General features: G+C 44.2%; 1 long non-coding RNA gene across 1 annotated transcript; it reads left to right on the forward strand.

Moving 5' to 3' along the window:
* The first annotated feature begins 12,973 nt into the window (after positions 1-12,973).
* LOC145432437 (uncharacterized) lies at positions 12,974-13,887 on the forward strand. Its single transcript, XR_013912735.1, has 3 exons — positions 12,974-13,368; positions 13,455-13,567; positions 13,699-13,887. It is a non-coding gene; the product is annotated as an uncharacterized LOC145432437 (long non-coding RNA).
* Positions 13,888-17,887: the final 4,000 nt, after the last annotated feature.

A 17,887-nucleotide genomic window follows, 5' to 3' on the forward strand; every position in this document is an offset into this window, starting at 1 on the left:
ATAATGCAGCAGGGTTTAATCAGATTGCCTCTGAGCTTGCTTACCATCCTGCAAACCTTATTTCCTCTCTTTTTCTCCTTGATGCTCAAAACATCATGTTTTTCTTAATCCATTAAGTTGACCAATTAAGGTGTTCCCTATTTTCTGTCATAGGATATCACATAATTAACTTGGTTTACAACTTTCCATCCATCTATCCATCCATTCTCTTCTGCTTAACAAATTCAAGGTTTTGTATTCCAAAAACTGGGATGCTGTTGAATGTTGAAATGTTGAAAACAAAACAAAAAAACAAAAACTCAATACCATGTTTAGATATTTAAGTCACAATAAAACGCAGAAAAAAATGAATATGTTTAAACTGAGAAAACATACCATATTAACAAAAAAAAGCCACTTTTGAGTTTGCAGCAACAGCTTCAAAAAAGTTGGCATGGGACAATAATAGATTGAGAAAGCAATTGGAACTAAAAGAAAACAGCTAAATTACAACTAATTAGTGTCAGGGTTCCTGGCTCGTTGACCTAGTGTTTTAATCTATTCATCCATCCATTTTCTTTGTCATGAATCGCTGTGCGGCAGGCAGGAGTTGGACCCAAAATGCAGGACTCACAGACTCGGGGAGGTGAACTCAAAACACAGCTTTATTTGCTGGTAGAACAAACATACAAAACTAGACTAAACTGGGAAACCATAAACTAAGAACTCACAGGGAGACACAGGGAGATCCACACACAGCATGAGGGACGACGCGACACTGACTCAGAGAAACACAGGGTTTAAATACACTGGGAAGTAACGAGGGGAATGAGACACAGAAGGAGGGCACAGCTGGGAGAAATCAGGACTGACGAGACAAGCAAAGCAGGACGCATTCACATGAGACACGGACCATCAAAGTAAAACAGGAAGTATCACACAGAGACGCGAACTTGACACAGTGGAGACAGCAACTAAGAAATACAGAGACATAAACCATAAGGCAGAGGTCTAAGAACCAAAATACACAGGGAAATACTCAGCTGGGAACACAAGAGACTAGACTAGAGAGAGTAACAAAAAACCAACCATGAGAACATAATGCACAATGCAGAGTGACAGAAAACAAGAAACTCAAACATGCAAAGACACACAATTACACAGAACAGAGGGGACACAGAGAGACATGAAGGGCAAGGGATCAAAACTAGAAGCCATAGAATAAATCACACACAAGTACAATAATACAAAAATCACAAAGAACTAAAAACGCTGGGTCAGGAGACCCAGGACCGTGACATTCTTCAGCTTATCCAGGGGAACACCGAGGTGTTCCCAGGCCAGCTGAGAGATATAATCTCTGCAGCGTGTCCTGGGTCTGCCCCGGGGCCTCCTCCCGGTGGGACATGCCTGGAAAACCTCACCCAAGAAGCGCCCAGGGGGCATCCTTGTCAGATGCCCGAACCACCTCAACTGGCTCCTTTCGATGTGGAGGAGCAGAGGCTCTACTCTGAGCCCCTCCCGAATGGCCAAACTTCTCACCCTATCTCTAAGGGAGAGGCCAGCCACCCTTCGGAGGAAACCCATTTCCGCCGTTTGTATTCGCGATCTTGTTCTTTCGGTCACTACCCACAGCTCATGACCATAGGTGAGGGTAGGGACGTAGATTGACCGGTAAATTGAGAGCTTCGCTTTTACGCTCAGCTCTCTCTTCACCACTACAGACCGGTACAGCGTCCGCATCACTGAACAAGATCCTCAGATACTTAAACTCCTCCACTTGGGGCAGGGTCTCATCCCTGACACAGACTGGGAACTCCACCCTTTTCCGGCTGAGGACCATGGCGTCAGATTTGGAGGTGCTGATTCTCATTCCCACCGCTTCACACTCAGCTGAGAACTGTTCCAAGGCGAGCTGGAGGCCATCACCTGATGAAGCCAACAGGACCACATCATCTGCGAAAAGCAGAGATGAGAAAGCCTTCCGCCACTTGGCTATGACTAGAAATTCTGTCTATAAAAATTATGAACAGAATCAGTGATAAAGGGCAGCCCTGGCGGAACCCATCACCCACCAGGAACGAGTCCGACTTATTGCCGGCTATGTGGACCAAGCTCTTGCAACAGTCGTATAAGGACTGAATGGCCCGTAGCAATGGGCCAGACACCCCATACCCCCCGAAGCACCCCCCACAGGACCCCCCACAAGGGACACGGTCGAATGCCTTCCCCAAGTCCACAAAACACATGTAGACTGGTTGGGCAAACTCCTATGCGCCCTCGAGTATCCTCGAGAGGATAAAGAGTGTTTTCAGTTCTGGACATTTTGTCACTGTTTATTTTCACATGTATTTTTCCTGTTTTATTGTGTTGGTCATCTGTCTGTGTGCAATATGTTTAGTTCTACTTCCTGTGTCATCAGACTTTGTTCAGCCGTGTTCTCACCTGTTTCCATTCATCATCATTATCCAGTGTATTTAAGCCCTTAGTTTCCCTCAGTTCCTTGTCTCATCATTATCAATTTCATATGTGTGTTTTCGGTCCAGTCCGATTGTTCAGTTTAGTTCAACCTTTCATGTTCTATCCATCCTGTCTTTATAATAAACATAATGCACAAAGCATAATGCATAAAGCCATATCTAATCCCTGAGTATCAGCACATCTTCGAAGGTAGTCGGCTGGCTCTGGGGGTTCCTTAAAGGCACCATACTCCTCCTCCTGCTGCTCCGTCTGCATGCGAGCCTCCTTGCTGATCTCCGATCTCCCGCCTCTCCAGTCTTCACTTGTCCACCTGCCTCCTCACTCACCAGCTCTTCTGTCTCGGTGTAGCTTAGCAGCTCAGCCTCCTATCTCGGCTTGTTGGTGGCTCAGTCATCCAGTCACTCCACTGTCTCCGCCAAGAGGAGGTGAGGCTCCGATCATCGCCACTCTTCTCATGTGGAACAGTTCCCCAGGGTGAGTCAGATTTTTTCCATCCTGCTTATCACAAGCCAAAGACTGCTGTTCAGTCTGCTGACTATTCAACATTCCATTAGCCCAGCAAAACCTACGACTGTTTATTATCAACCAACTTCAATAAAAACTGTCATTATAGACACTTACACCTCCAAATCTGATCACTTCTCTCATCCTGTATTCGTCCCAGAACCTGTCTCTCGGCCTGTTCCTGCTTGCAGGATGGCTTGTACCCTGCCTACCCCTGCACCCCTGGACATTATTCTGCTAGCCACAGCTAGTCCATAATGAACACCATGTTCGAACGTAAGTGTGTCTGGCACCAGAATACACTATAGGGTGCAAGTTGGTAATTAATTATATAGTCACGTTGTCACGGTCGGACGGTCCTCCCTAGGCGACTTGGGTTTTGGTGTGTGTTTTTTCTCCTGTTTCTCCTCTCTCCCAGCCGTGGGGTTTGTTTTTTATGGAAGTTCACGCTTCAGGAGAGGGCGTGGCAAGGACGGAGGCTCCTCCACACGGCTGTCGACTCACCTGCGCTTGTTTACCCTGCCAGCTGCTTCTAATCAGCCTCCATCTTAGAGCTGTAGGCGGTCGGACACGCCGTCGGGGCTGAAAGCTGACAGCTCAGAGACTCCGATGCATCGGTGGGTCTGTGCTTTGTGTTTGCGTGTTTTTTCTTTGCGCTAGATTCTGAAATTGCAGTTTTGTCTGTCTCCAACCAAGATTGACTGAACCAGCAGCAAAAGAAGATCCAAACTACGCTTCACATTTCACTTCACATAAACATTGTCATGAAATCCCTCTTACTTTTGCTGTTTGCTTCCACCACAGTACTTCAAGAACAGTTTCCCATCTAAAAATCTCTGTTTTCCGCATTATTCGCTTACTTATCACCCACAAGTCTACCATTTTGTATAGCGCTGTCGACTGCTGTGCTTTGTTTTTTTAATCTAACTGACTTCAGAGCAGAAAGCCTCATTTCTGCTGTTCAATACTGAAGAAATGCAAACTTTTTAAAATTATGCAAAATTGCAAAATGCTTAGCTGTGTCTCTACTGAAACCTCTGTAACTTTGCTTTCCTTCACTACAGCAACATCAGGTAATGTTCATATGTTGATTCATGGTTTTCTTCTTTTTTTGTTTTTTTTCTTCTTTTGTGTTCCATTTGAATCTTTAGCCATCAGAATTGTTGTCTTAAGGCCAAGAAAGATGCCAAGTGGATTTATTTTACCAAGTGGATCATCATGGCCTTGCCATATTGGTCCATTTGATTGACCTTTATTATAATTATGTATTTATTTTATTTCAGTTGCTACAAACGGGACAGACATGACTGGGGGACAGGACAGGGAGAAAGAATGAAAGAAAGAGAGGGAGAGAAAGAAAACCAAAGGGGAGAAGAGACGGTGAGAAGGGGGGGGGGGGGGGGGGGGGGGAGAAAGAAAAAAAAACACAAACAAAACACCTGGATCACCTGTATGGAGAAAAAAAACAGAAGAGAGAGCAAAGAGCAACATAATAAAAAAACAGCACCTTCACAATAAACTAGCTAGCAGTAGATAACAGTAGATATTAAATAATAAACGATATTGTGCAGCACGCAAGATAGACAGCCCACAATGTGCTTTGAGGCAGCAGCCAAGAAAGGTGTAGTCCGCGTCTGTGAATAACCGTGTGCACACCTGTGTTGATCAGCATGCTTGTATTCCGAAGGTTTCTCCATGTAATGATCTGCTAGGGAGTGTTCAAGGTTCAAGGTTCTTTATTTGTCACATGCATAGTTATACAAGTATAACACACAGTGAAATGTAGCCTGACACGCTCCTCGACATGTGCAAAAATTGGGGGGGGGGGGGTGTAGAGGAAGAACATTATATATATATATATATATATATATATAGTATATACACTGGGTGAATGTGCAGTAGTAGCAGCAAGCAGGTGAATTCTATACATTAATATGAATAGACATCTGACTATTTTACAGGATAGACAATATAAACATATTTAAAATTAAAGGAATTGAAATCTACATTGTGCCTTGGTTTAGAGTGTCTGGAAGAGAGTCCTGTCTCAGTCAATTATAGATGATGTGAGAGGGCGGGTGTGTGTGTTTAGGGCCCGGATGGCTTGGGGATAGAAGCTCCTCTTGAGTCTCTCTGACCTTGCCCGGAAGATGCGGAACCTTCTACCAGATTGCAGAAGTTGGAACAGTTTGTTGCCAGGATGGGACGGGTCCTTCAGTATCTGCGCTGCTCTAGTCCGGCATCTCCTGGTGTAGGTGTCCTGAAGCGGGGGGAGAGCAATCCTGCAGCAGCGTTCTGCTGTACGGATCACTCTCTGGAGAGCTTTTTGGTCCTTCACACAGCTGTTCCCAAACCACGATGTCATGTTCTGTGTGAGGATGCTCTCCACAGCGCCTGTATAGAAAATCCTGAGGATCTTTGGAGAGACCCTGAACTTCCTCAGTTGTCGTAGGTGATACAGGCGCTGCCTAGCCTTTTTGGTCTGGACCTGAATGTGGGCAGCCCATGTCAGGTCTGAGGAGATGTGGACACCAAGATACTTGAAGGACTGCACCCTCTCCACTGGAGCTCCATTGATGATAATGGGCTTGTAGTCACCAGCTCCTTGGTCTTGCTGACGTTCAGCTGGAGGTGGTTGTCCTGGCACCACGATGCCAGATTCTTCACTTCATCCATGTAGGCCGCCATGTGGGGAGCCATAGCCCCGTCCACCAGGGTATGAAGCAGGTATGGAGGAGATCCAGGCCCCAGATATCCAGAGGCCCCAGAGTACAAGGACCCGAGGAGGACCACCAAAGGGGGGGAACCGTGCCACCCTCCTGGGAAGAGCTGAGTAGAGCCCCAAAGGAGAGGTCACCCCGCAGCTACGGATCAGAGGCCAGAGGGGGTTGCAGTGGCGTGCCCGCGGGCTCTGCCGGCAGCCAGCTGTGCCAGAGCGAACCGAGATTCAGGCCCAGAGGCCAGAGGCCTGAGGGCATCCCACCCCCCGGAAGGAGCCCAGCCGGGCCACAGGCACCTGGCCCCGCCAATGAGCCACCAGGAGTGAGCCGGTACATACATGAGCGCCCAGCCCCAGACGACAAGGACCACCAACACACCAACGTCTGAGGGCATCAACCACCAGCAGGGTGTGTGGTGAGGGGAGATAGGCCTCCGTACTTTAAAGGGCCTGAGATGTACCCAGAGAGGTTGAGTCTAAGACCCAACCTGACATATAGACACAGACGAACAGGCACACGGGGACACAGACGTGCATTCCCACCCCATATGCACCACCAAATACTCGGCACTCACCCAACGTGTAGACAGACACAAATAGACACTGCACAGACAGTCGCACTCCCCAAACATACTCTATATCCCAGGTCCAGGTACCCCCACCCTCAGAGGGGCAAGCCGCACCTAGACCCAGGACATGTAACCCTTCTCTCTGGGGTGGAGGCAAGCGGACCACCTCCTTATCTGCAGTAGCGGGGAGGCCCCGCATCCCAGACCCCAGTCTGACGGCCAGCACCTCCTCCCAGCCCCCCAGCCCTGACGGCTAACAGAACCGGCTGAGTGAAGACCTCAAACCTCCCTACGCCCGCTCATATGTAGTGTTGCTGTGTGCTGTTCTAAAGTGCATTTAAAACTCAGGAGAGCATGGTACTAGCTTCCTCTCAGAGAGCAGCACGGCTCCTCCTGAAAACCCTTAGTGTCTAAATGCATTTAAAATTGAGGGTAGGGCACCAGCGCCAGAGGTGGGTTGGAGTACACCGACCATCCTCTGGATGCTGTAAATCGTGCCCACCCACAAGGCCCTATATGTATGTGTTATGTGAGAGTGTGAGTAATGTGGATGTCTAGGTTGCAGAATAAAACTGAGGCACAGGCGGCCAGAAGGGGACAGAGGGGGAGTGCCTCCCCTGCACCCTGGTGACATACCTGCACCCCAAGCCCTGCGTGTGTGGGTTGGTGTGGTAGAGCGGAAATTGGGAGGCAGCTGAGGATGGGGAGGGAAGAAAGGCAGGGGCAAGCGGCCCCTCCCTGGGGCCAGCTCCCCCGCTGACCCCAGTAGGCACCTCCACACTCTGGAACCCACCAGGGCGAGGGGGCCCAGGCCCATCCGGACCGGGGCCCGCAGCAGCAGCAGCACCGCCCAGCCCCACAGAGTCCGGGGCAGCCCACCCGACTCCATCCCAGAGAAAACTGCACCCACCCCATCATCCAATCATCTCCCAAACTACACAAGACAATAGACACCCAGGTTGAGTTCATTCTCCACCTCTCCTATATCTCTCGCCCCACCTGCAGAGTGAGCTCCTGTAGTGAGGAGACCACCTGCAAAGATATAACAACCTCCCCACCAGTTAGAGAGCCCCCTAGTAGGGCCGATGCACCAGAGGTCCCCTGCACTGGGGCTGAGCCCCCCTGCACCCACCCGCCCACTGCTCCGGCAACACAACAGCCAGGACCCAAGCCCCCAAGGCCCGGCCAGCACCCCAGGCCGGGGGGCGGAGCACCCCCAGACCCCCAAGCCTCCACGCCCGTCCCGGACCCTCCCAGGGGCAGCCAGGCTACCAGGCCAGTAAGCAACGTCCGCCAGCACAGACCCTCCCCCATCTCTGCTGTACGCAGCCACAAGGAAAACACCATCCAAGAGCCCCAGAGCTCCTAACCAGGTCATGGCCACATCCCCCAGGTTAGTCCCTGTAGGGAAACGTCCCTAGGGACTCCCCAGACGCCCTAAGGCCGTCCCTACCCCCATATCAACCACAATAGCGAAGGCAGGACCAAACCATGACCCCCACCCCCACTAGGTGATGAAGCCGATCAAAGGAGCCCAAAGGGATTGATCAAATGTGATGGCAGATGTTGTATCAAGACTAATGTGATCTATTAGATGGTTTCTATATTGGTTAGAATTAAGATTATTTTTATTTTTCCAGTTAATGAGGACCATTTTCTTGGCAATGCATAGGGCCGTAAAAACAACTTGGGCTGTGTTTATTTCTGCAGTGACCTCATCCAAGTTGCCCAGCAAGGATACTAAAGGGGAGGCTGGAATGTTACATTTCAGTCTTCACATATCTCACGCCAGAATTTCTGAACTGGTGGACAGAACCAAAGAGCGTGGATGTAATTGTCCGGTGCATTTGCTGTGCAGTGTGAGCAGTTGTTGGAAGGCGTATAGCCCATCTCGAACATCCTATGACCAGTATAGTGCACTCTGTGTAATATTTTGTATTGTATTAATTGCAAACTGGGATTTCTGATGCATTGAAAGGTTTTTAAGCATATCTGAGACCAAAGGATTGGGTCTAAGTTGATTGATAAATCTGCTTCCATTTTGCAATAGGAAGGGATATTGATTCATCTATTTTAGAAAGTGTTCTGCATATTTAAGATAATAATTTTGGGGGTTTTAGACTAAAAAAGTTGTACCACACTTGGTGGTGTTTGTAATTCAGCTTCACTGGGATTACATTTCTTTTTTACTATGGATTTAATTTGTTGATATTCCAAAAATCGTTTCTTGTTGATCCCATATTGTGTAACTAGTCTGTCAAACGAAATAAAGTCTGTTCCTTCCCACATATGGTAATGGTAAATGGCCTGTATTTGTATAGCGCTTTTCTAGTCCCTAAGGACCCCAAAGCGCTTTACACAACCTGTCATCCACCCATTCACACACACATTCACACACTGGTGATGGCAAGCTACAATGTAGCCACAGCCACCCTGGGGCGCACTGACAGAGGCGAGGCTGCCGGACACTGGCGCCACCGGGCCCTCTGACCACAACCAGTAGGCAACGGGTGAAGTGTCTTGCCCAAGGACACAACGACCGAGACTGTCCAAGCCGGGGCTCGAACCGGCAACCTTCCGATTACAAGGCAAACTCCCAACTCTTGAGCCACGATCGCCCCCATATGTTCCAAGTATCCTTTGCAACTCCAATCTGGAAAGTTTATCATATTATTGTTTTGTAATACTGTATGTCCGGATTGTTCCAGATAGGTGTACGTTTGCATGGGATTAATGAAGACTCTGTCATTTTTAGAAACTCCCACCATGCTGTCAGAGAACAGCTAATATTGATGCTTTTAGAGCATTCATGTCGTTTGATGTTTGAGCTGATAAATGGTAGGTCTGAAATTTCTAGGTTATTACATAGTGCCTGTTCTACATCTATCCAAGGCTCATCTAAGAGGGTGTGTTTAAACCATCTAGAGATTAACTGAAGCCTGTTGGCTAAAAAATAGTGATTAAAATTAGGCAGATCTAATCCTCCTTTATCCTTGGTCCTTCTGTTTTTATTTTTAAAATCTCCTTCATGTTGTCCTGTGTTTTATGCTCTGTTACTTTGACACAAAGGCATCTGCTGTGATGCTTACACCCCTGATAAAGTCTCACAAGTGTCAGCTTTCTTTTTATTGATATACAAATATGGATATGTATTGATAAATGATCAGAATTATAATATTATTGACTGTCTGAGGAAAATTTCCCCGATTCAAATAGAACCGATCGAATCATGGATCGAATCGGGACCTTGTGAATTGGAATGGAATCAAATCAGTGACGATACCCAACCCTCCATATTCGTCTTTCACTTCTGTCACCTGTGTTTGTCCTTACCTTTAACCTAAAAATGTCCTATCTTCTTTCTTCTAACTCTTCATCACTTTACACACATCGCCCTTTTGGTTCAGTGCTAAAGTACAAGTGAAAAGGGAACCTCTTACCATATCCTCAGTGGACCTTTATCCTTCTTGTCCTTTTCTGTCTACATCACATCTCAAATATTTCCCACTCCCACCCTCCCTGCAGACACTCTCTCTCTCACACACACACACCTACACTCACACACATGCGCATTTTTTTAAGTCTCCATCTCTGCTGTCTTACTTCCCCAAAGTCAAATTTTGTTTTTTCACACTTCAAGGCCAGTTGTTCCTCCAGAAATAATTCTACTCCAGCACAGTTTGTTTCCCATTAACAGCACAGCCTCTGCTTTGCTAGTGATCCCCAATGTCTTCTGTAACCTTCATAACTGAAAGGGGAAAACCTTGCAGAAATGTCTGATTTATAAAGAAAACAGCCTGAATTTATTGAAGTTTTAATGATGATGATAATGCACTTTGATTTTTGGAAGCCTTAAACTCCATATCACTATGTACCCTTTAAACTCGGTCAAAAATAGAAAAAGTTAAAAGGTCAACAATGGTCAAAGGAGAATAATTCAAAACAGGAAAATCAGTTTCCCCACGTAGTACCCTGCTTTTCTATTTCTTTCCACCTCCACCCATCACCTACAATGTCTTTCCCTCCCTTACTCCTTCAAAGCTCAAGGTCGAGAATTACTCAAAGATACTGTTGGGTTTTAACAGTTAGCCTCCCTTCAGTGTATTTGCATTCAACTGAAATTTGAATCGGTGCCCATGTGGGTGTTAAAAGGAATAGGAGCAGATATAAGTAATGTGCTCCCACACAGTAACAAAACTTTAAGTGGTGAAGAAATTCATGGTGCCAAAGCAATTCCAATAGTCATATATCAAAGGTGGTCTGCTGACTTTAATTGGAGAACAATTCTTTTCAGAGAAGATAGAATATGACTAGCAATTGCATAGAATTGCATGGTTCACACAGGCAGACTACTATCCTTTTGATATGTTTAAGCCCCTGGTTTATTTGAAGACAGAAAAAAGTCAGATCTCTGAAGGTTATTTGTCTATGTTTGTCAATGTTTGAAAGATCAGAATCAGAATACTTTATTAATCCCGAAGGAAAAGATTAATAAAGTATGAATGCAGAGTAAGTTTTACTTATTTTTCTGAAGTCTAACAATCTGAACTCGTGGTACATCAGGCATAATATTAGGACCACTGACAGATAAAGTGAATAACAATGATTATCTCTTCATCATGGCACCTGGGAAGCATGTGAATATTTTGTTCTCAAAATTAATGTTAGAAGGAGGAAAAATGAGCAAGCGAAAGGACTTGAGAGAGAGTTTGACAAGGAACAAATTGTGATGACAAAGGTCAAAAAAGAAATGTTCGTGTAGGATACTACAACATTACAGTGAACAAAAGTTGAAGGAAAAAGACAAGGCAACTGGAAGATGACAACTAGAGAATAGAATAGAAAGTCCATTAATTACATTGTACATGTACTGTAGGAGCCATTCTTGGGTTAATACCTTATGTGGTCGCTAGAGGTCACCTTTTTCTGTTTTGATCATGTAAAGGTATTTAAGGTAGACGCACGTAATCGGGGTCAGGTGTGTCATTGATTGTAAGAAGGCAAACAGTTTGTGACCGCTGCGCTGTTATGTTAAGATGATATGGGGATAAAGACCAAAAAGGACAAGATAAGTACTGCTGGAGTTATTGGACATTTTACTTAATTCATACATACCAGTGACATCGCATCACCCCCGTTAACGACCACCTCAGTGGTTTCAAGCGTAGGCTTAGCCTCTACATTAGAGTCACAAACTCGCTTTTCTTTGGGGAAAAGTTTGTGCCAACTGTGCCGCGTGTTTTGGGGACTTGGCCCAAACAGGACAATTAAATCTGAGTGATCGATCGTCGTGGAGAGCTGAATGCCATTTGGAAAAAGTTACCGTGGAGGGTTCACGAGGAGCGGACAGCTGGACTATCGCTCTATCAGCTGACGACGTGGAATTCCTGGCGACTGTTCCGTGGATGTTGGAGAGGACTCAGAATTCTTCATCGGAATCAGTACAGCGCCCAACGCAAGGTATGAGTAGCGCTACTAATAAATGGCCATTTATAAAAAGTGTGCACACTTATTCAAGAAGACGTAATTCTAATGCATTGGTGGTGAAACATAATAAATCTGATTTATAAACATAAACCCTCAATACTTGGTAAATATTTGAGTTTTGGAATATTTGAACTATGGTCACAAATAAAGCTGCTGACAGGCCCCCTGAGCCTGCTGCAGAATCAGCTGTGCAAAGTAGCAACGCCAACAAGGCTGGGACGCATCCAGAAAAGGAAAAACGAGTGGTGAAATTGACTGCTAAGGCACTTGCAGAGAGACTGGACAGACTGCAACGTGATAGAAAAACTAAATTAAATAAAGCTAATAATTTAAAAGAGAGTATAAGGGTCTCAGTGGAAAAAAACCGAAAAATTCTCAACAATGAACAGTTGCATAAAGAATATAAAAACTTTATGGACGAGATGATAAGTAATGGATATGCAGAGCAAATACCTTCACACCAGCTGTCTTGCGAAAATGGAAAGAAGTGATATATTCCTCATTACGCAGTTTATCATCCCAGAAAACGATCTATAAGAATTGTATTTGACTATGGGGCATCATTCCAGGGGACATCATTACACAAGCAGCTCTTACAGGGTCCTAATCTCACAAGTACATTGCTTGGGGTTTTGCTTAGATTTCGACAGGATCCAGTCGCATTTATGGGTGACATAAAGGCAAGGTTTTATCAAGTTAAAGTTGCCAAAGAGGACAGAGACTTTCTGCATTTTTTGTGGTGGCCAGATGGAGATCTGAGCAAGGACATAACTGAGTTTCGAATGACCGTTCATCTGTTCGGTGCAGTATCTTCCCCGAGCTGCGCCAGTTTCGGTTGAGAAAAACGGCTGAGGACAATCAAACTGAATTCCTAGACAAGGTATGTGAAACGCTAAAAGAGAACTTCTATGTGGACGACTGTTTAAAGAGTGTGGCCTCCACCTCAGATGCTGTTGATTTGGTCAAAGATCTTTCAGCACTCTGTCAAAGGGGAGGATTTACACTGACCAAGTGGGTCAGTAACAATCGCACCCTGTTGCAAAGTATCTCAGAGGAGCAAAGGGCTAAAGACTTGAAAGAATTAAATCTTGACAGAGACAAACTTCCGGTAGAAAGAGCTCTGGGCTTGCAGTGGTGTGTGGAAAATGATACATTCAATTTCAAAATGGATGTTCCTCAAAAATCCTGTACTAAGCGTGTGATGTAGCATAACTTAAGCAGCAAGGAAGGTGATAAGTAAATAGTAGTGATGGGACGTTCTGTATCGAGGCTTCGGAGCGTGTGTCGAGTAATGGAGGGGGCGTTTCCGCGAAGCGCGTATCGAGGCTTGCTTCATTTATGGGAGGAGCTGAAAATGATGACGTCCGAAGCCTCGCTGCCCGGCTGTACCACGTGACTGGTTCATGAAGTGGTTCGAACTTTGCCGCGAGATATGACAGCGATATAAACCCCTCAGACTTCATTCAAAATGTGGGTGTTTGATGGAGAGTTGCGGTTAGTGAGAGTTTGGAGACCGTTTGGAGGTTTATGAGAGTGAGGAGAGAAAGTCAGGAGAGAATGGAGCCAGCTAAGAAGAGGAGGATGTCCTCCCCTGTGTGGGAACATTTTGATTTTATTCCTCCCAACAAGGTATGTAAATTTCTACAGAAGATGTATTGTCATGATACTGATGGTGCAATACAATTTATGTTGAGCTGTCTTGACTTTTGTACAAGGTGAAGTGTTTGCTATGTGCCAGGGAGCTGGGATATAACAACAACATCCATGCTTAGGCACTACAGAGCTTTGCATGAGAATAAGAGGAACACCGATTGTGGAGCAAGACCAGGTGAGCCATCAAATGCAATGATAATATAGCATGCAGTAATGTTACTAAATGATATAACAATATTATACAACTGTTATAAGTTACGTGTGTGATATTTATATTTGTGCTTTGTCTTTATTGTCTTTCCTCAGGAGAACAATCTCAAATAGATGAAGACCTGGTCAGCATGGTGATTGAGGACTCCCAGCCATTTAGCATTGTGGAGGACAAAGGATTCAAAAGATTTGTTAAATCATTAAATCCCAGCTATGTTCTCCCCACTAAAAAGGACGTAAAAGCAGTGAAAATTTAGTTTTTACAGAATAAAATGTGAACAGGCAGGACTGAGGCTCAAAGCCTCAGTGTGTAGCTGTCCATACCTCAACGTTACAAAAGCACAACTACTGTCCACACCCCAACCACACCTCACCTCACAGTAAATGATCATTTCCATTTCAAGCATTTCCAAATAATAATTTCCCATACTGCCACTATAAATATACACAGTATACTGCCATCACTACACTATACATGTTTTACACACTCCTTTTGTTGTTGACATTTACAGGCTGTGTGCAAAATGCCACACTCTTCAAATTCATGCCAGCTATTATTTTTACATCCAGTAGGTGTCCTGCTAGAGCAAATGAAGCTTCATGAAGCTTCGCGTTGGGGTGAACCAATTGGATGAAAAGCTTCAGTGCTTCATGGGGCTTCATCTGCCCATCACTAGTAAATAGCATTAGCAGATGATTGAAGTTCTTTTAAGCATATTTTATTGCTAGCATCTCCCTTTTACCATAAAACAATCAATCAGGCATGCAAAAATCCCACTGGCTTTATACAAGACTTTGCCCACACCTGACCTCGTTAGTCCCTACCATTGAAACAAAATAGGTCAAACCAAATAATACAATTCTAAACAAAGAACAGGAATAAAGTCATGCATGAAACTGACAAACTCATTTACTCAACTAAATAGTTTGTAAAGTAAAACACTGCATACAATATAACTCAAAAGGCTACTTTAAAGAAAACAAACAATACTATACAAAATGAAAAACCCTCCATTTGGTTACACCCAGTGATGCAATCATTGACCTCATGACCCTATATAAACAGGAAGTAGTGGGCGGCCCTTCCCATACATCTGTCTCACATATAGGACCTGAATGCACAACATGGACACCATGGTAAGTATAACCAAAGCAACATAAAGAAACATAATTTACCAGACATGTGCCTGTAAACAGAAGAGAATTCAGATGATCTGATGGTTAGTAGTGTTTGCTTTAAAACACATGCATAGATGTAAAGAATGTAACTACTGCTACCACAAACAAAACCCGGGATATTGTGTGTTAAGAGAAGTTACACCAGCAATGTCTAAATTAAAGCATTATGGCTGACTGTAAAATAACAGAACACAAAATAACAATATATGCAAGTGACAAATGGCAAATTAATTCCGTTCTAGCCACTTTGTCACAAAGCGTGGAATGTTATCAATATGTTACAGGAAAAATGATTCTATGTTTCTTTACCTTCTTTTAAATGTACAAAGATGCCCTTTGTCTATGGTTAGATTAGTTTAGAATTATCCTTTTAGACTTTCCCAGCAAAGACATATTGTTTTAGATTGTTTTATCTCTCACAGCTTTCTCCCAGCTCTGTTTATTATTTTCTTATCCTGTTCTCACTGTCTTTCCTATAAAAAGTGCCAAGCCTCTGTTCACGACGTGAGTTGTTCTCAGCAGCTCACCCGTGTACACGTTTAGCAAAGAAAGTAACTTTGTCTCATTGTGTCTTTATTTCTCCTGGGTTTTTTTTACAGAGTTTTCCCCCAACATTTCTTGGTCCTTCGAGCTGGAGCGCCTCCATCGTGTCCCATCTCCGTGACCAGTCCACGTTGTTCGCCTGTCGACAGCCCACACACCAGGTGTGTGGAAAAAGACCAAGAGCGTTTAATTCGGGTCTTGGCCAACGTTTTAGAAAGCGACCCACGGTGGTGGGGCCCGATCGAGGTGGACCAGACCCGGCGACACTGACCAGGTAGATACAGACACACTGACACAATCTTGCGTAAAAGCGTATTTTAAATTCAGGGAATTTAAAATAGCGGAAGTAGCTCGTCGACTGGTAGCTTGGAGCTCGTCGACTGGAAGCTCCCCACTTCTGTGGGTTAGGTTTGGAGCTCTGGGTAGCTCCCCCAGCTGGGTCTAGACAGGGTCTAGGGAATAAGTAGCTCGTCTATAGAAAGACTGGCAGCTCCCCTTATGATAAGGGTTCCGATCGCGCGAATAGGTGTGAATGTGTGTGTGTATTGTTTTAATTAACGGAGCAAGCTGAATTTTCACGGTCCAATAAGAGACTGAGCTGCTCCTACTGTGTTTTTCTTTTACTGCTATTCACTGACGTGCTGGTGAGTTGAGAGAACGGTCGAGTTCCGTCTCGTAAAGTTCACACCGCTTTCGGAACTAGTCCAAAAGTAGAAGGGCGTGTGAACAACCACTCTTGTCTCTAATACCAGCGAAGGTGATAGCAGCTGTATCGTGTATACATTACTTAAACAAAAATAAGTAAATACACAAATAAGATGGGTAATCAAGCAAGTGAAATTAAAACTCACTCCTGCTGACGAGCAGTGGTGAGAAAAGAAAAGTCCAGGGGCCGGAAAAAACAATGTCTGTAAATTGAGAAATTTAAGAAATCAAAATATAAACAGTCAGAAGAACAGAACTCAACTGCCAGTTTAGTAAAACCAGAAGACGAGACACTGTGCAGTGCCCACAATCCTTTTAGTAAACCAACACCCATTCCTGCAGCCGCATCTGCAGCACCACCCATATCAGGAAGAACATAATAATCCCTTATTAAGTGAGAACTAGAGATCAAAGTAGTTTGAGGTAGTTTAAAAGGGTTGAAAACAGACCCCACTGAGTAGATATAAATATAAAAAGTACGAAATAAAGATAAACAAAGGGAAAATTACAGTAGAAATTATCTTTAGAGTATTTGAAATTAATAGCAAGGATAACAACCTGTAAAGTGATATTAACAATGAAACAGTTGGCATGATGACCATGCCCACAATGTATAAAATGGATATAAAGCAAATAATTCACACAAATATTTTAATAACATAAATAAGATATATTAAGGCTGTGTCACTGTTCAGCCAAGGACAGTGTGTGAAAAGGTAACCGTCTCCACCTTGGGAAAAGGATGATACTGCAGGTCATCTGAAGCCCTTGATGGATACAAAATAAAATATAAATAATATATTATAATAGAACTGCCTGGTCCGCCATGCAACAGAGAGAACAAATGTGACCGCAGATTGGGTGAATTCTAAATTATCTGTTTGCTGAATAAGATGATCCTAACTAACAAATTGGCTCAGTAGTAGTATAATGGTACACACTAATAAAATATTATAATATGCTATTGCTGTTATATAAGACAGAGGATAATATTAACAATGACATAATATTAATATGAAGAGGCACCTTAGTCGGTTATGATGTAAGGTGGATAATTGTTAAGCAGTAGTCTGCATCAAGCTTAAGGTTTGCTGAAACTCAGTGTAACGACATGTGAGATGAAGACAATACAGAATAACTAAACTAATGAAGTGCATAGAGGCACTTGACCAGCTTGAAACCTATCATCCTAGAATGACACATTGCTGAGATAGAGCACACCTATAATAACAACCAATAAGCAAAACCCTGTAGACAACAGCTAAAACTACAGGATTGAGAAGCTGAATTAAATATGTAGACACTGCTAAGCTGATGAGCATGTTACACATTTTCTTTTCTTTTTTGTTTCTTTAAGAGCAGAAGCTGCTGTAACACACCCAAAGAAAGACTCTAGGTCTGACCAACCGTCTCAGTCGTGGGCAAAAAGATGACAGTCAATAAAATTCTAAAAGATAATTTATTGACGAAAAATATATCAAGAGATAAAAAAATAAAACAGTCCAGTGTCCCACTTATGAATTGTATAAAAACACACAGTCCCAAGGCCAGAGCCAGCTATGCCACATGGCCAAGTTACACTCCACATGTTGCCTTTAACAGGGTTAGAAGTTGTCCTTGGAGACCCACCACCCTGCAAGCATATAGTCAGTGGTCACTCAAGCCTCTGCAACCCTGCTGCCTTTAGGCTGTGGCATATAATAGGCCCTGGACTGCACAGAGAGACAAAACGACACACTTAATATAAAATTCATAGCGCAAAACCCATCCATCCCAAACATATCTGATTTCATCACATTACATACCTGCACAGAGAGACAAAACGACACAGCAGTGTTTGTAGTGTGGGCTATAAGTA

This window comes from Astatotilapia calliptera, chromosome 2, assembly GCF_964374335.1.
Source record: "Astatotilapia calliptera chromosome 2, fAstCal68.1, whole genome shotgun sequence".
Lineage (NCBI taxonomy): Eukaryota > Metazoa > Chordata > Actinopteri > Cichliformes > Cichlidae > Astatotilapia > Astatotilapia calliptera.